We start from the raw sequence: 27,644 nt of genomic DNA on the forward strand, positions 1-27,644 counted from the left end.
TGCAGAGAAAGCATTTGATAGAGTAAGCTGAGATTTTATGAGTGGGGAAATGGCAGTGTTTGTATTCCCTGATACAATAAGGTTAATTCGGATGCTACATGAGGTATCGGTGGCAAAAATTTAAGTGATAGGGTACCTCTCTGATAAGTTGTGTCTTAACAGAAAAACCAGGCAGGGGTGTCTTCTTTCCCCTTTGTTTGAGTTATATTTAGAGCCATTGGCAAAGAACATAAAGGACTAAAATTCAAGGCTCTAACTGGTATGATAATTGAGAAAAGCTGGCTTTATTTGCAGCAATATAATTTTCTACCTGATAAAGCCAGAAACCGACATATCAGTGTTGCGGAACATTCTGAGACCATTTCAAGTCTTTTCGGGATAAAAAATGAATGAAGACAAAAATGAACGTTATGTACTAAACATAAAGATAGAGCCATGTTTTCTTTCCATCTAGTTCAAGCTGTGGGTTATCAGATCCGAGGCTTGTCATATTCTATAGACTAGAGCATGTTGAGCTCCGCCTCCTCTACACATAATCCCTTACTCCTCAAGACTACCTCAGATGAAGTTTGTTCCATACTACCCCAGACTAATACTCAAACTCAATGTGCAAAATACATGAAGGACCCCAAAACAGAAGGGAAAAAGGAAACATCTCCCTGAATTGGTCATCCCACAGTCAACAGGCTCACCAAAGCAGGTGGGGGTTGGAGGGAGGGATGGCTGAACAGGAAAGAGACAACATGAATCTATCATTATGGTAAGTGCATAACTTTCATATCCAGTGTTGCTTTTCCATCTGGATTCAACGTGTAGGACAGAATCCCCAAGCCACATAAAAAAATGTGAGGTCTCACGGTAGCATATTGTGCAATATGATGGAACCAAAGGAAGCCCTGGACCTAGGCTGAACATCCGGTTTATAGTGGAACACAAAGGTGTGAGGACTTAGCCAGGTAGCAGCTGCACAAATCTCGTCCAATGCATCAATAGAGGAAAATGCTGTAGAAGGTGTCATAGCTCTAGCAGGAGGACAGTACAGTTGTGTACACTTACCATAAATGTAGAGTTTAGAGTGTATTCATTGTTGCAGTCATCACACTTGGGTTATCTGCCTCCAGGTAGCCCTCAGTCGGCCCGAATACCAGAGTCTTGGGATTTCTGCGTCGGATGCTGTCACCTCTTCCATGACGTAAGGGATATAAAACATGCAGCAGAGGCCATTACATCAGTTTCTTGTTACAGATGTCAAGAGCCCCCAAAATAGGAAGCAATTACATGGTGTGGAACCACCTCCAGTAAAAAGTAAATACCACTGCCATTTGACATGGCCAAAATAAGGATAGGTAGAAAGTATAAAAAAGTCAGGGGGGCTGGAGGGAGGGAAACCAGGACTGCAACAGTGAATACACTTGAACATCTACATTTATGGTAAGTGTACACAACTGTACTATGTTCTTCGTGTTTCACTGTTGCAGTCCATCACACTTGGGTTGATTCCCAAAGCTGAGGAAGGGTGTAGGCAAGTCAAGAAGAATTAGGGCTGGCTAGCAGGCCTTGTAAGACTGCTGTGGCAAATCCAGCTCTGGATTTAGAAAAGATAGGTAAGTGGTAATGCTTGGTGAAGGTGTGTACAGAACTCCAGGTTGCAGATTCCAGGATGTCCCTGGTAGGGACTCCCCTGAAAAATGCTGTAGAGGTTGAGGTAGCCCTAATGGAATGAATTCCTATCCCCTGTGGGATAGGTTTTCCATGGTGTTTGTAGCAGAAATGGATGCAGTGTACTATCCATTTGGAAATTTGATTTGAAATGACCTTGCCCTCTGCCCCTGTAGCAAAGCTGACTAGCAGCTGGTCAGATTTTCTGAAAGCTTTAGTCCTGTCATGGTAGAATCTGAGCTGTCTGTGCATGTCCAAGGAGTGCAGGATCCTTTCCCCTTTATTCTGAGGATTAGGGAAAAAGGTTGGCAAATGGATGGATTGGTTTAAAGCCACGCTGGATACCACACCTTGGGCATAAATGATGGGTTAGTCCTGAGGGAAACCCTGTCAGCACAGAAAATGATGAAGGGCTCCACAGCCATTAGTGCCTGTAACTCAAGACACTCTTCTTGCTGAAGTGATAACTAGAAGTAAGGCTGTTTTCCAAGAGAGGAATTTTAACTCTGCTGCAGCAGCAGGCTCAAAAGGGGGAAGCGTGAGCTTCTCTAGTACAAAGATAAGGTCCCAGGCAGGGGAGGGAGCTCTCCTCAGGGGCCTTAAATTGTCAGCTCCTCTAAGGAACTGTTTGATGAGAGGTGAGACAAGAGAGGTGGCTCAGTATTGTAATGAGCTGAGATGGCAGAGGCATGAATATTAATGATAAGGATAGGCCTTTGTGGAGCAGCTCTGCTAGGTAATCTAGGATTTGAGGTAAAGTGGGCACGACTGTGTCCTTTCCTTGAGACTGGCTCCAAGAACAATATCTTTTCCACTTTTCTGATTATGATTTCCTAGTACTAGGCCTTCTGGCCTCAAGGATGATGTCCAGTACCTGTTTTCTGAGGGTTGCTGGTGGTGTATTCAGGGGATAAGCCAGGCTGCAAGGTTCAGGGTTTGCAGCTGTGGATGCAAAATCTGTCCCTCCTGCTGAGATAGCAGGGAGGGGGTCTGATGTAGGTGCCAGGGTGGCACTGCTGTCAGACTGCGTAGGAGTGGGTACCAGTGCTGGCATGGCCAGTCTGGGGCAATAAGGATTGCCCTTGGGCTGTCCTGTTTGAACTTGAGTAGTACTTTTGAGAGGGAGGGGTAGAGGGGGAAAGGCATAAATTGAGAGGTTTTCCCATGTAAAGGATAGGGCATCAACTTTCCACGCTTGGCTGTGAGGATTTCTGCTGCAAAATTTGCTCAATTGATGGTTTTGGGGTAGGCAAAAAGGTCCACCTCTGGTGTCCCCCACCTGTGGATTAGAAGTTTGAATGAGTTGGGTTCCAGTTTCCACTCGTTTGGGTCCAGTAGATTTCTGCGCAAGTTGTCTGCCAATGAATTTTGTTTGCCTGGCAGGAATTGAGCTTGCAGGTGCACTTAGTTGCTCAAGGCTGTGTTCCAGAGGGCCATGGCTAACCTGCAAAGGGGGTAGGAATGAGTTCCCCCCTGCTTGTTTATGTACCACATAACTGTGGTGTTGTCTGCCTTTATCAGGAGTTGTCCTGGAAGGATAAGGTATTTGAAGGCTGTCAGAGCATTCTGTACAGCTAACATTTCTTTTTAATTGATATGTAGGGCAATTTGTCCTGGGCTCCATTTGCCTTGAATGAATTTGCCTGCCATGTGAGCCCCCCGTGCATAGTCTGATGAGTCTGTTGTCAGGGTTTGGGCAGCGAGGGGTTGAGTGAAAGGAAATCCCTTGTTGTGGTCGCATGCCTCTGCCTACCAAAGGAACTCTGCCCTTAGACAAGGAATGATAGGAATCAGTGCTTCCAGGTCCTGAGAATGTTGACACCAGAAACTTTTTAAGTACCATTGAAGTTTCCTCATATGCAGTCTTGCATATGGAATTAGTAGAATGCATGAGGCCATGAACCCTAGGGCTTGGAGTATTTTTCTTGCAGATAGCTGGGTTTTGGTGGCCATTAGTTTGAAGCAGTTTGTCAAATAAACCTGTTTTTCTGGAGTGAGGAATGCCATTGGGAAGTTGTGTTCCAGCTTGCTCCCAGGAATACAATCTTTTGGCTGCTCACCGGTTGTGATTTCTTTTCGTTGATGGTGTACCCCAGAGAAGTTTGAAGTCTCTTTACAAATGCCAGGTGCTGAAGCAGCAATTGCTGACTGTCTGCCTGAATCAGGCAATTGTCCAAGTATGGATAAATTTGAATATTTCTCTGCCTGCAGTATGCAATGGCTGGAGCCAGGCACTTTGTGAATACCTTGGGCACAGTAGATAAGCCAAGGGGAAGTGCAGAGAACTGATAGTGCATAGAGCCTGCCCTCAAAACGTAAATATTTTCTGCAAGAGTCCCTTATGGGGATGTGCAAATAAGCTTCTTTTAAGTCTAGAGTGACTAGCCAGGCATCCTTGGCTAGCATAGGAAGAAGCTGTTGCAGTGTAAGCATTTTGAATTTTGGGACCACCAGGAAGGTATTGAGAATTGACAGATCCAGGATAGGGCGCCAAGAGCTCTCTTTTCTGGGCACCAGGAACAGTCTGGAGAAGAAACCCTGTCCCATTTGCTCTATTGGAAAAAGTTGAATAACCCTGATACTGAAAAAAAAGCACTTGCTTTTGAGCCTCTGCTCACTGGTTTGGAGGAAGGTCTGGCAACCCACTTGGAGTTGTCAGAGTGGAGGTAAAATCTGTATCCCTGGGATACAATGTTTAGGACTCATCGGTCCTGGCTAGTGTACATCCAGTTTTTTGCATGCAGGGCGAGTTTTCCTCCTAGGGGTGCAAGTACTTGGGCATGGCTGTTAAGGATGATAGACAAGTTATTGTAAACTTTTTCCATAAGGGGGTGGCTTACCACTCTCCGTTTTTGAGGTGGGAGCACTCCATTGTTTAGATCTCTGCATACCCTTTGATTGTAGTCTTGGTGGTCTGTTGCCCCTGGGTTTGGACTGAGAAGGCCTGGGAGGGAATGGAAAGACAAAACAAGACTGGAATGCAGGAATACCAAAGAAACAAACGTAGGCAGAAAACAATTTAATATATCACAGCAAAGCTTTCGGGTGAAACCCTTCTTCAATACTAACAATCATTAAAACAAAAGCAGCTTGCTTTAAATAGGAGCAAAAAACAGTCACATGATAGCAGCCAAAATCACATGACCAACAAACACAATATAATATAACATATATACAAAATGCAAAAATATTTAAAATATTTAAAATAGCTTAACACGCTGAATTTTACTTAAAACAGGCTTTAGGCTAACAGTAGAATTTAATCCAGGTGAAGAATCCGCTGCTAGTCTTAAAATCCATTCATATTCCTTAATATCTAAAACATTATTAATATCACCACCCCTACTATGAGGTTTAACTAAATCTAGGCATCTAAATTTAAAGCAATGCGTATTCCCATGTGTTTTAATATGCTTGAAAAGAGCATTATTCTCAACCTCCCTTCTAACCTCTGACTTGTGCTCAATTATTCTGTCTAAGTTTACGTGTGGTCTTGCCCACATAGAATGCTGAACAGGCATTACAAGTAGCCAAATACACCACATTTACACTGTTACAGAATGCTACTGATTTAAAGTAAAACTCTTTTAAAGTAACAGGATGAATAAATGCATGATTAGGGGTAGCAGCAATGTCTATACAACAAGAACAGCTCATACATTTAAAAGTACCAATACGATCAGAGAAAGCATTCAGCTTTAAGCCAAAATTAAAATCTTTATAACATAATAAGCTTTTAATACTTAAATAGAAAAATAGGAATAAGGTGCGAACCAAAAAAACTAAACTTGCAAACCACGCACTTGAAGGAAATAAGGCTCGAATCCTGGAAGCACCAAAAACTTTAATATTCCACAAGGAGCAAACAAATTAACGCTGACAGTCACAAATATGTTTTCGATTCCAAGTCTTCCTCAGAAAATAGTAGTCAAATGACAGATATCCATAAGCTACTCCTTTTATACCCAGAATACTTAATAATTAATGATGTTCAATTCATTAAGCAATTAAGCCTTAAAGGAACACCTTATGTTCACATTCAAATACTAAATATAAAAACATAATAAACTCTTTTAATTGCTATGCATAAAAGATATATAAAAACCTTATATATATTTAATTATAAATATAACATCTGTATATAAAAAACAATAACAATGCAGTTATATCATATCATTCAATATTTTCACATCATCTAACATGAACTGGTGTTGCAAGTGACATATAACCAAGCTAATAGTCAAATGCAATAAGAATACTAATAGATGTATGTATGTGAATCCCAAATTTATCTATCACTAAAATATTAGATAAAAAATTCATAATAAATACTTTGCATATATTTAATGATAATAAAAACTTGATATATTAATATATTGATAATAAATACAATTCAATCTCCAATGTCTAATGTGATAAAAAATGCATCAAAAATATTAAACATTACTAAAAACAGGGGGAAAAAAACCACAGTAAAATAATAATTTCATATAGGATAATATAATATATACCTTTAAGTAACTAGGACCATAAAAATATATATATGAATATACTTATATTTATATACACATACTACACTTGTATATATAATAGTACCAATGTCACCACTAATGAAGATGTGAACTTGCTGTACATATCTTTTAAAACATTAAATACGACCATAGTATTATGGATAATTAAATACAAGCTATTATAGAATTATAGCTTAGCTGCTCTCATTTTCAACACCGGTGCTATGGAAATGATATCATTGAGGCCTGGGGGTCTGTTGGCTTCAAGAGTTAACTGCCATATCAATTCTTTATATTCAATAGATGTTTCCCACAGGCCGCCTCTGACATCCTTATCAACCACTTCCAGCACAAAAAAGTTGAAAACTGCTCTAGGGCAACTAGCTTTGTGCCTATATAGGGCATTATTCACACAATTAGTCTTAATCTCATAGTTGTGTTCATACACCCTTTTCTTGAGCTTTCTTTCGGACTTTCCTACATAGAAAGCCTCACATACTCTACATACAGCGATATACACAATACCCATCGTATCACAATTGGCAAAGCATTTGCTCTCAATGACAACGTCACGGCTCGGTATATAAATAGCATTCTTTGCCATAATATATGTACATTGGGGGCATCTCCCACACTTATGTGTACCTCTCCTATCAGATTTTAACACCTCCATATGACTTTTGCTCTCCAATATTGTCTTTAAACATCTCCCTTTTCTATAAGTACATTTCAAAGGTTGTTGGAACAAACAACTAAGATCCGATAAATTCCCAAATCTCAACCATTCTTCTTCCACCATTTTTCTAATTTTGACAGCTTGACCACTAAAATCTATTACCAAATTACCATCCAATTCAGTCCTTTTTTGTAGTTTATTGGATTCCCACTCCTTACCTAGACCCAAAATTGGTTTGAATTTGGAAATTCTACCTTGTTTCACTTCTTCAGCAATGATTTTAATAAATTCTAAAGGGTAATCTCTTTCCCTAAACATATTGCACAGTACCAGACATTCCTCATCAAAATCACAGTCCCTTGAAATCATACGACTGGCTCTTCCAAACTGTCCTTTGACCACGCTTTTCTTCTGAAAATATGGATGAGCACTGTTGTGAGATAAATACGAATTCGAAAATGTTTCCTTTCTAAAAATCTTGGAAAAGAAACCCTTTTCTTCTTTCCCTATATATAAATCCAAGTATGTCAGAGCTGTTCTATCCATCTGATATGTGAATTTCAAAAATTCAGTGGACTGAGAAATATACTTGAAAAATATATTGAATTCCTCTTCAGATCCTATCCACAAAAAACACATATCATCTAAAAAGCGTTGGTACAACTTCCAACAGTGTTTGAAAGGAGAATTGATAATATATTTTTCTTCCCATGCATTTAGAATAATATTTGTATAAGTTGGGGCACATCTAGCGTCCATCGCTATACCTTGAATCTGTTTAAAAAATTCTCCTTCATAAAAGATGAAATTATTAGTAAGAACCAGATCCATCAAGGACATGATTAAATAAAAATCATTGTTACTGAATTTACCATAGTCCAATAGGGCTTCCTCGAACCATCTCATACCTTCAATATGTGGTATGGCAGAGAACAAATCAATAATATCAATGGTTATGAACATTATTTCTTTGTCAAACACTTCAGAAGTCAGATTAGCTAGTAGGGGCCATGAATCTTAAACAACTGCCTGACCTGATATTGACATAGCCTTTAATTTATCTAGCCATTTAGCTATCGGTGCCGTCACAGAGTTTGCGGACGCTACAATAGGTCTCATAGGGGGGGTTACTAGTATTCTTATGTACCTTAGGTACACCAAAAATGATGTAATAAATCCATCATTTTAGCTTCATATGCATCTTTAGATAATTCCATCCTAATTTTATTTTCTATCAATGATTCAAAATTCCCACAATTGAGGAGATCTGAAAGAATTAAGAATTATCAACAATCTAATACTTTTCAAAAAAACTATCAGATGGGGGGGGGGAGAGGGAGGGGGCGTCAAATGGCCTTTTACAATCGGAATTACTGTCTTTGACACAATCAGGATAGCTGGTAACATATGGAGTTACAATGGGTATAATATTTTTAATTATAGCCAGTTGGATATTGATGAGACTTGGTTTTCCCTATTTTCCAAAGGCTTCAAGTTTGTTCACAATAAGAAAGCAGATTTATCAAGATTGTTGATTGATATAAAACTATTTTTAAGAAAGAAAAATTTTGAATTATTTTTTCATGGACAGCAAGCGACTAAAATTAATAATGAGTTAAGGCGTAAAAGTACATTCAACCCACCCCTCCACCCCCAATTAAAGAATTTTGAATCATTGATGGAAAATAAAATTAGGATGGAATTATCCAAAGATAAGGTTAGCTACAATATGACTAAGGAAGAACACCTTCTGCTTAACAAATTAAGTCATGATTCTAGTATCAGAGTGTGTAAACCAGACAAGGGCGGGGGGACGGTTATTATGGATCAGCTAACATATGAAGCTAAAATGATGGATTTATTGAATGATGAAACAAGATATGTAAGAGCTTCGCTTAATGAAGTTAACATTAGTAATAGGAAGGTGACAATGGCTTTATATGATATGTTGTTAGATGGCTCTATTGATCTTCAGACATATAAGTTTTTAGAAGTGGAAAAACCTACGACGCCCATCATTTTTGGTGTACCTAAGGTACATAAGAATACTAGTAACCCCCCTATGAGACCTATTGTAGCGTCCGCAAACTCTGTGATGGCACCGATAGCTAAATGGCTAGATAACAAATTAAAGGCTATGTCAATATCAGGTCAGGCAGTTGTTAAAGATTCATGGTCCCTACTAGCTAATCTGACTTCTGAAGTGTTTGACAAAGAAATAATGTTCATAACCATTGATATTATTGATTTGTTCTCTGCCATACCACATATTGAAGGTATGAGATGGTTCGAGGAAGCCCTATTGGACTATGGTAAATTCAGTAACAATGATTTTTATTTAATCATGTCCTTGATGGATCTGGTTCTTACTAATAATTTCATCTTTTATGAAGGAGAATTTTTTAAACAGATTCAAGGTATAGTGATGGGCGCTAGATGTGCCCCAACTTATGCAAATATTATTCTAAGTGCATGGGAAGAAAAATATATTATCAATTCTCCTTTCAAACACTGTTGGAAGTTGTACCAACGCTTTTTAGATGATATGTGTTTTTTGTGGATAGGATCTGAGGAGGAACTCAATATATTTTTCAAGTATATTTCTCAGTCCACTGAATTTTTGAAATTCACATATCAGATGGATAGAACAGCTCTGACATACTTGGATTTATATATAGGGAAAGAAGAAAAGGGTTTCTTTTCCAAGATTTTTAGAAAGGAAACATTTTCGAATTCGTATTTATCTCACAACAGTGCTCATCCATATTTTCAGAAGAAAAGCGTGGTCAAAGGACAGTTTGTAAGAGCCAGTCGTATGATTTCAAGGGACTGTGATTTTGATGAGGAATGTCGGGTACTGTGCAATATGTTTAGGGAAAGAGATTACCCTTTAGAATTTATTAAAATCATTGCTGAAGAAGTGAAACAAGGTAGAATTTCCAAATTCAAACTAATTTTGGGTCTAGGTAAGGAGTGGGAATCCAATAAACTACAAAAAAGGACTGAATTGGATGGTAATTTGGTAATAGATTTTAGTGGTCAAGCTGTCAAAATTAGAAAAATGGCGGAAGAAGAATGGTTGAGATTTGGGAATTTATCGGATCTTAGTTGTTTTATTCCAACAACCTTTGAAATGTACTTATAGAAAAGGGAGATGTTTAAAGACAATATTGGAGAGCAAAAGTCATATGGAGGTGTTAAAATCTGATAGGAGAGGTACACATAAGTGTGGGAGATGCCCCCAATGTACATATATTATGGCAAAGAATGCTATTTATATACCGAGCCGTGACTTTGTCATTGAGAGCAAATGCTTTGCCAATTGTGATACGATGGGTATTGTGTATATCGCTGTATGTAGAGTATGTGAGGCTTTCTATGTAGGAAAGTCCGAAAGAAAGCTCAAGAAAAGGGTGTATGAACACAACTATGAGATTAAGACTAATTGTGTGAATAATGCCCTATATAGGCACAAAGCTAGTTGCCCTAGAGCAGTTTTCAACTTTTTTGTGCTGGAAGTGATTGATAAGGAGGTCAGAGGCAGCCTGTGGGAAACATCTTTTGAATATAAAGAATTGATATGGCAGTTAACTCTTGAAGACAACAGACCCCCAGGCCTCAATGACATCATTTCCATAGCACCGGTGTTGAAAATGAGAGCAGCTAAGCTATAATTCTATAATAGCTTGTATTTAATTATCCATAATACTATGGTTGTATTTAATGTTTTAAAAGATATGTACAGCAAATTCACATCTTCATTAGTGGTGACATTAGTACTATTATATATACAAGTGTAGTATTTGTATATAAATATAAGTACATTCATATATATATTTTTATGGTCCTAGTTACTTAAAGGTATATATTATATTATCCTATATGAAATTATTATTTTACTGTGTTTTTTCTCCCTTTTTTTAGTAATGTTTAATATTTTTGATGCATTTTTAATCACATTAGACATTGGAGATTGGATTGTATTTATTATCAATATATTAATATATCAAGTTTTTATTAGCATTAAATATATGCAAAGTATTTATTATGAATTTTATATTTAATATTTTAGTGATAGATAAATTTGGGATTCACATACATACATCTATTAGTATTCTTATTGCATTTTACTATTAGCTTGGTTATATGTCACTTGCAACACCTGATTGCAACACCAGTTCATGTTAGATGATGTGAAAATATTGAATGATCTGCTATAACTGCATTGTTATTGTTTTTTATATACAGATGTTATATTTATAATTAAATATATATAAGGTTTTTATATATCTTTTATGCATAGTAATTAAAAGAGTTTATTATGTTTTTATATTTAGTATTTGAATGTGAACATAAGGTGTTCCTTTAAGGCTTAATTGCTTAATGAATTGAACATTAATTATTAAGTATTCTGGGTATAAAAGGAGTAGCTTATGGATATCTGTCATTTTACTACTATTTTCTGAGGAAGACTTGGAATCGAAAACGTATTTGTGACTGTCAGCGCTAATTTGTTTGCTCCTTGTGGAATATTAAAGTTTTCGGTGCTTCCAGGATTCGAGCCTTATTTCCTTCAAGTGCGTAGTTTGCAAGTTAAGCTTTTAATACTTCTCATATTCCTATATGAGTAGTAAGGCTTTTCACCTAAAATTCACCTAACCTCTGGACAGGCCATCAACACAGGCCAGTATTTGGCTATGATATATTTAACCGAACCTGTTCTACTACTAAAGTTCATAACATATCTAGTTCTAACTATATTTCCAATGTTAGATCTTGATGTAATGATCACATGATCATTCATACACGCGTCTGTCCTAAGGTAAGGTTTATATATAGTATCCCTATTAAGTATTACCATTCTCTTCAATTCTTCCAATATATCCAAGTCAGCCATTCTTAAACTCATTGAACATTTCATCTAACTGTATATGAAATACAGAGTCGATTGTATTTAACCTACTGACCCGTGAAAATTGAGCTTTAACAATTCCTTTAAAAACATGGGGTGCATGCATACTATTATAATGTAAGTATCTACTAGTATTCACATCCTTCTTGTGAATAGTAGTTTGTAAAGTACCCTCTTCTTTATATACCTTAACATCAAGGAAAATTGCTTCATGTTCAGATATAATCTCCTTAAAAACCAAGAAGCTCATACTACTGTTTAAATATACTATAAACTCTTGCAGATCAGAGCGTGATCCCTTCCAAACCATAAAGCAATCGTCCACAAACCTCTGGTACAAGCAAATATTACTGCTCAAAAATTTTACACCATCATGTATAAACTCTAATTCCCATTGATACAAGACTAGGTTAGCATATGTATGAGCAACCGGTGCTCCCATCGCAACACCGGTTAGCTGTAGAAACAAAAGTTGATCAAACATAAATACATTGTTGCTCAGAACTAAGTCTAATAATGCACATATATTTTGAACATCACCTGTAGGTATATCTATTTTCTTACTCAGAAACTGTCTGATAGCCTCAATGCCATACTCATTTGGTATGACAGTAAAAAGAGAATTTATATCTAAGGTTACAAATAAATAACCTGAATCGAGTTTGTTACGTAGACTGTTATACCAAATTGAAAGTTTGCTTAAAAAATCACCTGTGTCCTTTAAGATATTAGGACACTCCAATAATAAGGGGTACAATCGCTTTTGTAGATAAACAGATATTGGTTCAGTTATCCGCCCACCCCCAGAGACAATGGGCCTCATGGGTGGGTTATCTAAACATTTATGAATTTTTGGTAACCCATATAATAAGGGAAAAGTAGGACAGGGTACTGTAAAAAAGTGAAACAAATCTAAATCTATCTCACCATTAGTTTGTAGCTCATATATATACATATTGACATTACTAATGCATTTCTTAGCATCATTATATGATATTCTTCTGAAAGCATTCTCATCTTGAAGAAAACCGAGCATAGATGTCTTATAGGCATTACAATCCATAACAACAATAGTACCTCCCTTGTCAGCTTGTTTCATTACAATAGTATTGTCAAATTGCAGTTTCTTTAAGGCACAATGTTCATCATAGTTCAAATTATACTGTCCCTTCTTAATTGTAGTCCCATATAACTTTCTCAAATCAGCTTCACATAAATTATGGAAAGCAGTTGTCACAGGCAAATTAACTGGTATAAAGGTACTATGTCTTTTGCAAGTATTATATGATGTCATAGCATTATTTGAACCAAAAAGAACCTTTAAATTTATATTCCGAATAAACTGTTTTAAATCTGTCAAAGCTGAGGTTAAGCCATCCTCTGCTGTAGGAATAAAGCCAATGCCTTTGTTTAAAACAGAGACACATGGTCCATCTAAGGGAATATCAGAAAGATTCAAAATACCTTGTGTTATCTGCAACTCACTTTCCCATGCTTGACAGGGCTGTCGTTTTTCCGTTTCACAGGACCGCCCGACTGTCTGGTTAAGGACTTGTCCCTTACTGCTATACTGCTCTATACTTTCTCGGCTTGTTCCAATTGGAAGGGACTGGAAAGAACCAGTTTTAAGAAGGCCAATGCCTACTGAATCTAGGTGGCTGCACGTGTAAGAAATCTTTAACAGTTTGCATGTATTTAGCTTTTTCCTCCATCTTTTTAAGAACTTCTGCTTTTATGCCAAACGTTCCTGGTTTAATGGTGCATCTAGTAATTTTGCTTTGACATGGTCTGGCAAGATTTGTTCCTTCAGCCAAGCATGCCTTCTCAGTACAGATCCAGTGACAGCAGCCCTGAAAGATGCTTCTAAGGTTTCAAAATCACACTCAAAGTATGTTTACTAACTTGGTTTGCAGAATGTATTAACTCTTGTAAATCTTTATTTTCTGTACAATCTGGAAGCAACAACATTTTTTGTTTAATTAGTTCGATAATATGCTGCTGGTACTTCATGTGAAACTGGCAATTCAAAGCCCAGATGGCAAGAGTTGCAGAGGTATATACCTTCTTACCCCATCTCTCTAAAGCTCTAGAATCCCTGTCTGAAGGGGTAGCGTTTTTGGCTGTAGTAGCCTTAATGCCTTTAGGTCTCTGGGAAATGGTCTCTTTTTATTTCCGCAGTGGGATACTTAGAGAAATTTGTGAGAGTCAGGTACTATGTAGTATTTGTCAGGCTTTCTAGGAACTGGTGGTAAAGTATCAGGAGTAAGACTGGATTCCATAAAAACATCATCTATAATATCCAGGACAGGGGGTATAGCTAGAGGCTTGTGCTGAAGCAAGTCTAGAAATTCTCTGAGTCTCTTTTTGGACCGAGTGTGGTCCTGGCATTCCCAGTGGAAATGCTCTCAAGGTATGCAAGGTTTCACCAAAAGAAAATTCATCCTGAGGGGAGGCAGAGGGAATGGAATCCGCTGCATCTGAATCCTCATAGGTAGATAAGGGTATGTCCTGGTAATCAGAGTGATCAGAGTCATCGGACTTGTAGTCTGTAAAAATTGGAAGGAAAATCAATTCTTAGTCTTTTAGAGGGGGAAGGTTGACTTTCCCTAATTAAAGATATAAGGTCTTCAGCCATTCTAAGCATTTGTTTCTGTGGCATGGGAGCTTGAGCATGTGCTTTAGTTGTCGGTTTTCTAGGTGTAATGCGAACTCTGGGCCTGAGAAACTCGGTAGTTTTAGTCAAAAACAAAGTTGTCGGTTTAATATGAACATCGGAAAGTCGGAATACACCCTCAGATGCCGGTGCCTGCACAGTGGCTCTGGACCCATCCAAGGTAGACATCCGCAGGTTCCATAGTCGAAGAAGCATCTCGCGGCATACCGGATTCCAAATGGGTCTCAGCAGAGGCCTGCGAATCTGTAGAAGCAGGTATCAGGGGCTGTAAAGGTGCCTCACTGAGTATCGGCGGACTGGCTTAACGGAAATGTCGTCTGCAGTTTTGGACCTATGCAGTCTGTGTCTGTCTTTATCCTTACGTTTTTTCGGAAGATCGATAATCGGATGGCTTATCGAAGCCATTTCGGAATATGGAGAACAAGAGCGAAATAATTTAGCGACAAATATAGCCTGACGACGAATAGTTCGGGCGTTAAATAAGGCACAAAACCGACAGCGAGGAACATCGTGGTCTGGGCCTAAAGAGGTGACGCAGTAAGAATGAAAATCTCTGTGAGGTATTTGCTTTCCACAGGCAAGACAATTGTTAACTTTTTCTGACATCGGTTAGAGCAAGAAAAAAGGATCCCCAACGGGGTTCCAAGCTTTAAAAGACTTCAGGTTTGAAACTCGAAAAACGAAAATTTCACGTAGCGGCCGGCCAGCACTTGCGAACTGCTTCTGCTTCAGGCTCCCACGCGGCAAGAAAAGCTGATGTAATGGTGTCGGCTGCATGTTTTAAACCCCTGATGTCATGGAAGAGGGGACAGCATCCAATGAAAAAATCCCAAGACTCTGGTATTCGGGCCGACTGAGGGCTACCTGCAGGCAGATAATCCTAGTGTGATGGACTGCAACAGTGAAACACTTAGAACATCTTCTGTTTTATCCATTAAGGACTGTCCTATCAAATGATACCCAAAAGATGCAATCAAAGCAGCCACTTGGAGAGAGTAACCTAGACACATGCATGCCCAAATGGGCTTTTGAAAAAGACACAAACTTTTTAGACTTTCTGAAAGATATTATGCTATTCAAATACAATTCCAGGTAAATGAATGGACTGATTCAAATTTTTCTCCATAGCCACCTTAGGAAGAAAGGAAGGGTCTATGGATAGGGAAACTCTGTCTTTGTGAAAAACCAAGTAATGCAGCATTGACAAGAGTGCTTGCAACTGACACCCTCTTGGCAGAAATAACTGCAACCAAGAATAAGATTTTCCAGGATAACAACTTTTAGCTGACTGCAGCAGAAGTCTTAAAAGGAGGAGCTGCCAACACCTTAAGCGTGAAGGACAAATCCGCACAGGGACAGGGTCCCTGACTGCAGACTGCAACAAAATGTTACTCTTGTGGAAAGCCTTGGGAATTATGAGAACCTCTAAAGGCATATTATCTCTACCTATGTGGAAATTCGAAATGGCTGCCAATTGCACCTTAACAGTAGAATAACTAGAGCCCAAGTGAAACAAATCTGCCAGAATGTCAAAAACAACCTACATGGGAGTCAGAACAGGGTCCAACTTCTTAGAGGTAGCCTAGCAGACAAAACGTTTCCACTTACTAGCAACCGCATTACACATAAGACAGCTTCTGAGAAAAATATATGCACCACACCCTGCTGGAAATCTTGGGTTTTCAGGCCATCAAGGGGAATTGGAGGAATGATGTCAGTTTTACGGTCTGAAGTTTAGGCAGGTCCAAATCCACCATGTGAGAGATCAGACATAAATTGGGAGGGTAGTTCAAAAGAGACCAAGAGAAGAACGACCACACCAGATGGTGCCAAAAGGGGGTAATGAGGATTACAGTCGTTCTCCAATGGGCTGCCTTCCGAAGGAACTTTATCAGTGGAGTCAGAGAGTAGACGTAAAGACCCTGGGGCCAAGCATAAAGAAGAGCATCCCTTAGTGAGTGTCCCTGAGGAAGGACCAAGGCAAAATAGCTGCTGCACTTGGTGTTTAAGTTGATGCAAACAGACTGCAACACGGAGTGCCCAGCACCGAAAGATCCATGTTGATGACCCTTGGATTTAGGAACCACATGTGCAGAAAAAAATGCTCCTACTCAGACTATCTGCCAATATGCTGTACCTCCCTAGAATGTACATTGTAACCAGAAACTGTTAAAACAAAATCACTCATTGCTGAACTGTCACAGCCTCTTGACAAAGAGGATATGAATAGGCTCCCTCTTGTTTATTCAAGCACCACACTACAGACATGTCAGTCTGAACTGAACTCTCACCTTGAGGGAGAACATCCTGAAAAGCCTGCAATGCAAGGACCACCACCTTAATTTCTAGGACATTAGATTTAAACATGGGTCTATGTATCGGGCCAGGTTCCTTGGACCATCCTCCCTTCAAAATGCCCCCCATCCCACCTTAGAAGAGAGGAGTCCATGGTGGCCATGTCCACAGGATAAAAAATAACAGCTCCTGGCAGACACCATGGAAGACTCTAGCCACCACCTTTTCTGATTTTAACAAACTTCTGTCAGTGCATATGGGAACCCCCACCAGGTAGGTCAGATAAGACCACTGCACCAACAATGCCCACTGCAGAATCCTCATATAGTGCCTTGTAAGAAGAACCAAACAAATGGTGGCTGCCATGTGTCCCAAAATCCTGAGAGCCAGATAAGCCAGTGGTTTTGAGCACAATAGTAATGAAACGGCAAGAACCCACAGGGCCATTACTTTGGAAAATCGTAGCTTTGCAATCTGAGAGACTGTGTCCAATTGGCAACCTATAAACTATCAACTGCACATGACAAAGACTGGATTTCTGATAGCTGACTGTGATTCCCAAGGAACTGCATAGTTGCAGTGAGGTGTCCCTGGCTCTGCTCAACAATGCCATTGTGGAGGTGGTTAGGAGCCAATCATCCACGTAAGGAAAAACTGGAAACCCTGCAGGCTGAGCCAAGGCTGCCACTACTGCCATACACTTGAATACTTGGGGGCAGTGGCGAGTCCAAAGGGCAGCGCTCAGTACAGATAATGAATGGCTTCCAGCCTGAACTCTAGAAACCTTATGAATTGTCTTGCAATTTCTATATGATGATAGGTGTCCTTGAAGTCAAACACATTTAGTCGTCCTGCCTCAAGAGAGGTAGAATGGACTGCACCATGACTATCTGGAACTTGGTCTGCTTGACAAAGTAGTTCAACCTGTACAAATCCAAAATTGGCCCGAGGTCCTTGTTCTCCTTCGGAACCAAAAAGAATCTTGGACAGACCTAGAATCCGCGTTGGTCTGGTGGTACATATTGGATGACTTGATTTTCTAACAACTTTAGAATTTTGATGGCCTCATCCTTTCTCTGACGGGGTAACATGTCTGGGAGATTTTTAAATTTAAATTTGGAGCATCAAAAAATGGAATTGTATGGCCCTCTGGATACAACTCTCAGCAGCCAAGAGTCAGAGGTGACAGTCTCCTAATCTTTCAGGTGTGGAGCCAAGTGACCATCTACCTCCACAGATAAACAGCTGGGCAACCCTTTCAGGGCTGCTAAAAGGGCCTCCCGGAGAAACTTCCATAAAACCCCTGATTTTGCAGACCACCTTTGCTGCCTGGATGAAGTGCATTGTGGTCACTCCCTCTGCCATGTGGAGAACCTTCAGAAGGACCATCCTGGAATGACTGCTGTGCTTTCCTAAAAAGAGACATTCCCACCTTCTGGTTCCTAAATAAGTATCATTAAAGTTTAAAATAACACACACCCATGGCAGACAGCGTCTTCCCCTCCCGCTCACTTCTGATCAGTGAGTCCTTAACCTTGACTACAAAAAGAGAGGAGCCAAATAGGGCATTAATAAAAGACATCTTGAAGCATTCCGAAAAGTTACACAACCTCATCCAAGTGTGACAATGTATGGCAATGCTAGTGCCAGCAGCTAGGGACGTCCCATCAGCTACATTAGACTGCAGACGCATGGAGACATTGGCAATGAACTGCAAACGTGCACATCTGAGTCTCCAAGGTCATATGAGACTCCAGGGTCTGCTGAGTCTTAACCACCCTTGACACTTCTAGGATGATGTCCCGCTGAAGTCTAGTCAAGTGGGCTAAATAGTTTAAAACCCTCAGCACAATGGTAGTTGAGGCATAAAAACAATTCTCCAGTAGGTCCAACGCCCAAAATTCCCTATTCAGGGGGGTGAACAAAGGAGCCCTCTTCCAAGATCTCTGTTTCAGTGGGTGCTGCCACCATCACAACATTCACAGCTGGATCCTTACTTCAGTGCTGCTGGTCATTTGGGGGGGGGTGAGAATCTTATTGGACTTCTTGGGGATCATTTCCACTAGATCAGGCTCCTTCTATGCCCTACAGGAAACCACGTCAATAAAAGAATCTGGACAGGGAACCACCCAGGATGTGCATGGGTCCACCCCAAAAGACTCCAGAAAAAAACACTCCAAAGGAGAAAGGGCTTTGGCAGTCCATCCCCCATGCTGGTGAAGCAGCTCCGAAAGGTTGCCAAAAGAGGCATTCTTGCTGGAGAATTTTGGGGGCCCCTCTACTTCCTAGAGGTCAGTGCCCTCAGTGAGGGACACCTCTGGGGAATTTAGGTGCTTCCTCTTCCACCACCTCTGGCTCAAAACCTTTCATCCTGGGAAATCTGAGGGACAGTGGCACAGGCTGAGGGCCCCAAAGGAAGGGCAAACTGGAGACCACTTGGGGTGAGCTGTCCCAGAATAGACAATCATGTCCAAAGGAGCAGATGACAATAAGGGGGGACATCAGCTGATCCTGACCACTTTCTCCTGTTGGGACAACATCCTTTCCACAGGGAGAGGTAGGCCTACTGGAGCCAGCGGACCTAGGATCTGAAGCCCCAAGAATTCACCAGACCCAGTGGCCACTACAGCCTGCTCTGATGCAGAGATGGAAGCCAGACTATCCACAGCAGAAGCCCTGAGCTTGAGGGATGACCCCAAAACAGGAATTATCAAACCCAACAAGGATATCCCTGATTCAATATCTCGGCTCCAGGATCCACTCAGCTCTGACATGTCCGGAGTCAAGGAAACGAAGATAGAAGTCAGGACAGAAAATCGGCCAAGCCATCGGATGTGGCCCTAAGGGAGTGAAGGCAACTGGCTCCAACAACCTCAAAGCTGATGGGCCACAGGGAGGAAACCATGGTAACAGAGCTGAAGCTTCAATTCAAGGGCCAGAAGCAGAGATGAGTCCTAACTGTATCTGCTCCTGTAAATAGAGCTGCATCAACTATTCCAACTTGGTGGGTCCTAAACTCCCAACCGAGATGACCAAGTCAATAAAGCCAGAAAAGGCAACTTGGATACCTACTTACCAGTGAAGGGGACTTTGGCAACTGGATCCAAACAAGAGAAGTTTAGATCTGGGAAGGAGATGGGGAAGACTCCGATGAGGACACCAGCGAGGTGGATGGAGAAAAGGGTGAAAAAGTTTCTGCCTGATCAACACCCTTCAAAATGAAGGGGTTTGGGATACTGAAGGTGGGAGACTGAGTCTTCCCCACAACCGGCACCAAAGGAGACCAGCTCTGAGGGGTTACAGCAGATGACAGAGCAGTAGCAATCAGGGGGAAACGGAGGGTCTTGGGACCTTTGGCTCTGACAGAGGAAAAGCCGAAGAGGGAGACAAGTGCTTTCAGTCCCCTTGGCAGCTCTGGGGTCCTTGAAACTCCAATGACCCCAATTCAATTTATCTGCCTTGCTAGAGGAAGCAAAAGAGGACTCAACAGCCATCAGAACCATTTTAGAACGTGCTTGGCTCTCATGTCATTAACAGCATGCGAGCCAAATCCTTTGCAAATCCAGCAAGGGGAGTCTAAGAGGTAGCCCCTAAACAATAAATGTATACATCATGCACATCCTGAGAGGGACAAACTGAATAGCAGAAAAAATAGATACAAGTAATCCAGACCACTCTACCATGCTGCTATCCAGCAATAGTGGCAAACGAGATCTGGAGTAAGAGCAGGCAGAGCTTGATGATCCAAAGTCTATGGAATGTGGCTGGCCTCAGATCCAAGTTGGATCCGATAGCCCACAAGTTGAATCCAGACATGAAAGAAAACAGATCAAAGGCTATAGCTGTAAACTATGTACTCACATATGAATTGATTCAACAATACCCATATTTATGGAGACTGGATAAAATGAATTATTTAGGAGTATGGGCTAAAAAACAGATTTTGTTATGGCAGCTAAAAATATGTGGGAAGAGACTAAAAAGATAATACAAAAACTAAGAAAAAGGAAGCTCTTATTTATGAATATAGATAGCAAGATACGGGCAGTTAAATGTTTTTAGTCTGTTTAGTTTTTATACACAGGTCAGGCATATTTGTCAACCACAAGAGAAGATGTGGATAGTAATTAATAAGGAGTCAAAGGATTTTACCTGGGAGGGGAAGAAGGCAAGGGATATTTTTGAGCAAGCACAGGATAAATTTAAGAAATAAGGAGTATGTGGGATTTTGAATGTAGAACCTCAAGGAGAATAGCAGCCATACAGATTATTATATTCAAAGTAGCAGAAAGTATTCCAAGAACTAAGCCAACATGAGCATGGAGAAAGAAGATTCGGCAGAACAGGATGACTGTAATTAGAGGTACAGAGAACAGGCAAAAAGAGGCTGGAATTTACTACAGAAAACTGGTAAAGGAATCAAAGTATTGGTAGGAAATCACCACAGGGAAAGGTAATAGAGTGGAAAGAGGCCAGGAAGACATTTAGGAAAGTAAGTCTGTACGAAAGACTTGCTCTTGTAGAGTTTTTAGTTGAATCTAAAACAGAAATGCTGTTAAAGAAATAATTAGTAGGGTATATAAAATATTACATGCTAACTATAGAAATAAGAGGAGGTTAGAAACGATTGGGAAGAGAATGGATAAGCAATTCACAAGGAAGCAATAGGAGGAAATATGTATGGCTTTCAAATATGCAACAAAGTGTAAAAGATTAAGGATTTCTGCTTGGAAGTGTTGGCATAAGTATTTTTATAGCTCAAGCAGACTTCAAATAATTTTCCACAGGCAGATGACAAATGTTGGAAGGATAAGGGAGAAGAGGTAAATGGGAAACCTGCTTTGAAAGCGTAACAAGTTGGCAGACAATGTTCTACAGACCCCTCCAGAGTACTCTGTCAGAAATATTGGTTGAGCAAATGGATGTAACTAAAGAAATGATTTTTTGAGCTGGGACACCATACCTGAATTGCATAAACATGGTAAGGAGGCCTTGTGTATTTCATTTCTGTTGGCTGCCAAAAAAGCAATTAATTGAAAATGAAAATACAAGTCTAAACCAACTACAACTTAGTGAATACTTTAACTGAGATAAAAGAACTGGAAGTGGGATCTTTAGAAAAGGGTGGAACAAATTACATAGAAAAAATGGAAATTGTGGGAACAATAAATACATGCAGAATAATGATTCTGTGGAGGTGTTTGGTTTAAGGGAAAGCAGGAACTGATCAATTTATGTAATGTTGGACTGATAAGGCTATATGTGATGTAAAATTGGGTAACTGTGAACATGTTAACATTTTTTTTATATAAATGCAGGATAGCCTATGTCTTAAGTGACAATTCTACAAAGGTGTTTAAAAAAGAAATAAAATGGCCTGGGCTTCATGCTCAAAGCCAACAAAAAATAGCTCACAATCAAATGTTTGAGAGGATACATCAAAATTAGGAATGAAAGTCCAAAGAAAGGGCAAAAGATATTAGCCAGGAATGTAGACTGGCGTAAAACAAGTAGTGAAACTTATGCCACCTGCATTTCACATCATAAAAATCTAAAGACAGACATGAAAGCACATGCACTTCCACATTATCCATGCACCAAAGCAGGCAAAAATGTGTTTCAGTTCAAGGAAGCCATGTGTCTCAAGTGTAAAGATTACTATTCTAAGATCTATGAAGGCGACAGGCACAGCCACTTCCAGTACAGCCAGTGTGCTGAAGTTTATATTCTTGAAACAGAGGATAACTGGTTTTGTCAAAGCACACAATGATCCACAACACAAAAGTTAGGAGTTCAGAAGATTTGTGCATAAGTGTGAATTCAAACATACAGCACTCCGACCATTTCTCACCTAACTTTATCTATCAGAACGTGGACAAGTGGACAGAACTATCCAAACACTTAAGAGTCTTATAAGCAAGATAACTAGTAAATACTCTGAAGACTGGCATTGTAGTTTAAGAATAGAGGAAAGTTCCACAGCGGGGACTCAGTATTTCACCATCTCAGCTGCTAATGGGCAAAACATGAAAAACAAGTGACCTATTTCAGCTACATTATTGATGTCTGAAGATCAATGCAGAGTAATGGAAATACTGACAGTAAACCATATAGAAATATACTCATGGTGGTTAAAACATCTGCCTCACCGCTCCAAGGGTCTTAGGTTCTGTCCTGACTTTCAGCCACTACCTGTGTAAAGTGTTATGTTCTTTCCATGTATGTGTGGTTTTCTGTGGGTACTCTGGTCTCCTCTCATCTTCCAAATACACGTTGGTTGGCTGGCTACTCTACAACAAATGCGTTTATCCTATATCTTGTGGGCAATTCACAGGTCCATGATGACCACTTCACTTTCGCAGTAATACAAAACAAACTAAATAATTTTATGAATTGCAAAAGACTACCAGATCTGCAAACTATAAAGCAAGAAAACCAAAGCCATTGGAATATTAGTAGTCGGAAGATGAAGCAGCCAGTCAGGTAAGTCAACTGGTTGAATCAAGATCCTGTGTTCTTCAAAAGAAAAACTGTATATGAAGCACAGGCATTTGTATACAAGCAAACATAATAAAATCCAACAAAATGAGTATTGGGAATTGATACAACCACTACTGCCACAAGAAATTAAAAGTTATGTAATCACCATAACTAGGCATCTGTGTTGTCCATTTTCATTCTTCTTCAACCCATGGGTTCGGATCAGACTAAGCCACTTACTCTAGACTTCGGATTTTCTCTACCCATAATACCTTAGTCCATCCCCATCACTTCAAGTTTGTTGTCATTTAGCCCATATAGCTAGACAGAAGCATGAGAGGCTGATAAAGAAAGGAAGGGCTCAAACCCAGAACTGTAGGTTTGAAAACACAGTCCAAGAGGTCTCTTCAGAAACCAAAGGATGGGGAATGGATGGGGGGGGGGGTTGAAGAATGAAAATGGACAACACAGATGGCTAGAAATGGTGAGTACCTAGCTTAAATCTGATGTTGTCCTTTTCATTCTTCCTCAACCCACAGGACAGAGTACCCAGCTTGTTGATGTTGGCTAGCACCATGGACAGATATTCTGGTGTACTGCCAAACAAAAGGCGGATCTGTTTCTAGAAATAATATCTGATTTATAATGAGTAACAAAGGTATGAGCATCAGACTACGTGGCTACTGTGCAAATATCAACAACAGATGTTCTTCACCAAAAGACAGATGAAGCAGCCATGGATCTGATTGAATGACCCTTGGATGGTTTGGGTAAGGCCATGAATTGTTGAGAACAGATCCAAGAATTACAGTCTGTAATCCATTTGGCTAAAGTGACTTTAGAAACTAGGCATCCCAATCTTTTTGGTGAAAAGGAGACAAATAGTTGATCTGATTTTCTGATTTGTTCTGTCCTGTAAAGATATGTAATTCGCTATGTACATCAAGGAGATGAAGCATGTATTCTACTTTATGTGAAAAATTTGGGAAGAAGACTGGTAAGTGAATACATTGATTAATGCTATTCTCAGAGGCTGTTCGTAAGATAACCCTATCTTTATGGAAAATGATAGAAGGCATCTTTGAGAGGAAGGAGCCTGGAGTTCAGATATACTCTTTGCAGAAGTAATGGCTACTAAGACCATTTCCATGAAAGGAATTTTAAATCAGTTTTAGCTGAAGGTTCAAAAGGTTTGAGTTACACTTTGCAGCACAATGGTCAGATACCAAGAAGGTGAAGGATCCTTTATTGGTGGTTAAAGAAGAAAAATGCCTTTTAAAAAATGCTTTGCGTAATCTGGACTAAGCCAAGAAATAATTTCAGTCTCCTGTGTGAAAATTAGAGGTGGTTACTAAGTTGCAGCTTAATTGTAAAGAAACTAGTTCCTTCTTTAAAAAGGGCTGCTAAAAATTCAAGTATTGTAAAAACTGGAGCAGAGAATGGGTGATGTTCATTATCCAAGGTTCAAAGGGAATATTTTTTCCACTCGCTCTTGTATATTTTCTTAGTAGTGTCTTTTTGTGAAGCCAAAATGATATGTAAAGGGGAAGGAAGCCTGGGCTGTCTAACCATTACTGGAAGTTAAGAAACCATGCAGTTAGTTTGAGGGCCTGGATATTGAGATGTTGGATCCCTGATGGGTATGAGAGGAAACCCTAAGACAGCTCAAGTATCAGTGGGGGAAAATGAAGGTGAGACTACAATAAAGAGAACCATGCCTGTTGATGCCAGAATGGGGCAATGAGGGCGACTGAGCTATTCAGCCAACTTGTTTTTTGCATGAATTTGGAATTAAAGGAAGAGAGAGATAAGCATAAAGAAGGCGGGAGGGCCAGATGTGGAACCACAGCACCTCTCGGTGACTCCCCCTGAGAAAGGATAAGAGCTACATACTTGCTACTGTGGGGAGACGCAGAAAGGTCACAGCAAGGTTGGCCCCAATGACAGAAAATCCTTTCCGCCACAGATTGAGTGAGACCACTTGTAAGGCATCAGGATGGATCTGCTTAATTTCTCCACTAACACATTGGTTTTCCCCAGAAAATGCTGCAACTAGAAAGTGGTCTGCGGAGATCACACATTCCCTTCACTCTCATGGCCTCTCTGTAAAGGGGATAAGATCAGGTTCCCCTCGTCTGTTGCTGTACCAGACCACAGATATGTTGTTCTGAACTGCAATACTCCCTAGAGGAAGAGCATCTTGAAATGCCTGCAGCTCGAGTAGGACTGCACTCATCATATACACATATCAATATACACTGATGTGCATATTGGTCTCTTAGGGACCACGTGCCTTGGGCTGTCCTTCCCAGGAAATGCCCCCCCCCCCCCAACCCCAGTTGAGAAGCATCCTTGGTCACTGTGGCCATTGGATGAGGTAAAACAAAGGACTGGCCTAAATGAATGTCGCTCGATTGAATTGAATCCACCAGTGAATGTGTTGTTTGCAAACTGGAGTAAATTTGACTGGAAAGGAAAGGGGATGATGAAGAATGGACCACTGAACAGCTAAAGTCCATTGAAGGACACATATAAAGACATGTGCCAAGGGAAGCAATACAATGGCTGCTGCCATGGATCCTAGTGCTTGAAGGACTGATCTTGCTGGGGGAAATGGATGGGAGATAAGCATATAAACCTGATTCCGGATAGTGGATGCGCGATAAGGTAGCATTGATTCTACCCGTGTTGTTGTATCCAGTAGTGTACCAATGAACTCCAGGCTCTGGATTGGTGCCAGGTTAGATTTGGCATAATTTACTGCTATCCTCCGTGACTGACAAATCTGGAGCAAATAGTCCCTAGATTGTAGATGATGATGCTAGGAGGGGATGGTGAGGAGCCAGTCATCCAGATATGGAAGCACTCTGAATCCTTTGAGTCTCAGATGAGCAGCCACCACTGCCATGCATTTGGTAAACACCCTGGGGGCTATGGTGAGTCCAAAGGGCAGGGCTCTGAATTGGCTGTGACTGGTTCTCAGCTTAAGTGTCCTCAGGAGGGACTATCTATTTTGATGCAATAGTACACATCCTGAAGATCTATTAAGCACATCCATTCTTGTGAAGAAATGGCAGGATGGACTATTACTGACTATTCAGAACTTTGATTTTTGCACATACTAATTCAATCTGTTTAGATCCAAAATTGGTCTGGAGGTCCCTTTTCTTCTTGGGCACTAAAAAGAAGCAAGAGAAAGTTCTGAATCGTATTTGGTGTGGTGGAACCTCTTCAATGACGCTTTTCTAGCAGCTTTTGAATTTCTTGTACAGCATCTTTCCTCTGAATGGGAGGAACATCAGGAAGATTCTTCCTTTTGTGAAAAATAATTTGGAAAATGGAATGAAATAACCTTTGGATATGGTTTTAGCACTCTGGTATCTTCTGTTATGCTTGCTCAGGCTTCAGGGTGCAGGGATAATCATGCCCCAACTACCTCTAGAGTTGGAGGGTCAGGCAGCACTTCAGGAACACTGGAAGGGTATGTCTGGAAAGGAATCCTGGAAACCCCAGACCTGCAGGCCCTCTCTGCCTCCATTAGAATTTCCTTTTCTTCCTCTGCCCCTGGAGAAATGATCACCAAAAGGATCTTGGAAAGATCCCAGAGATTTTCAGAACCATATTTTCTTACCACCTCTCTGACTCCTGGAAAAGGTCCACTGAGGGGTAGAAAACTTGATTCCCATGGCAAACAGAGTCTTTCCTTTTTGCTTACTGCCTGTCTCTCTTATTGACAGCCCAAATAAGGATGTGCCATCGAATGGGGCATTGAAGGTGGATGTCTTAAAGGGCACTGCAAAGTCACATAGCCACATCTAGGCATGTCTCCTCAGGGCAATGCCTGAACCAGCTGCTTGTGAGGTGCTTTCAGCTATGTGAGAAATCAACCTCACTGAAGCATTTGAGATAGACAACCAAGTGACCAGCTATGAGGACGTTCTTTTCAAATCCTCTGCGGACATGTATTCAGTATTTGAAAGCTCTTTAGTCAAATTTCTCTGAAGTCTTGTGAAATGTGCCAGGTAATTAAGAGACTTCAGGGAAAATGTCGCCGAGGCAAAGACTTGCTTCCCAAATCAGTCCAATGCCCTAGACTCCCTGTTTGATGGACAGACAGAAGAGCTGTGTTCTGCTAGCTCTTTCTTGGTAGTTGCCACCACCACCATAGCATCAACTGGGACTCCTTTGCTCCAGTGGTGGTCTGTCTTTTTGTGGGGCTAAGAATTTGTCTGGTCTCTTCGGGATAGATTCGATGGTATCTGGCTCCTTCCAAGCCCAGTGGGAAACAATCAATGAGTTAATCTGCCAGGGAGGGATAACCCAAGACATAGATGGGCCAGAATCAAATGCTTCCAAAAAATACAAATTCTTCTGGAGAGTGGTTTTCAGAAAACCAACCACCTTTTTGTTTGAGGATCTCTAAAATGTTTCCGAAGG

General features: G+C 40.3%; 1 protein-coding gene across 1 annotated transcript in view; it reads right to left on the bottom strand.

The window, feature by feature from the left end:
* Positions 1–27,644, bottom strand: part of HASPIN (histone H3 associated protein kinase) — a 1,280,677-nt gene that overhangs the window by 1,166,285 nt on the left and 86,748 nt on the right. The gene's annotated exons all lie outside the window — the stretch shown is intronic.

This window comes from Protopterus annectens, chromosome 2.part1 (genome assembly GCF_019279795.1).
Source record: "Protopterus annectens isolate FY-2018-M chromosome 2.part1, PAN1.0, whole genome shotgun sequence".
Classification (NCBI taxonomy): Eukaryota; Metazoa; Chordata; order Ceratodontiformes; family Protopteridae; genus Protopterus; species Protopterus annectens.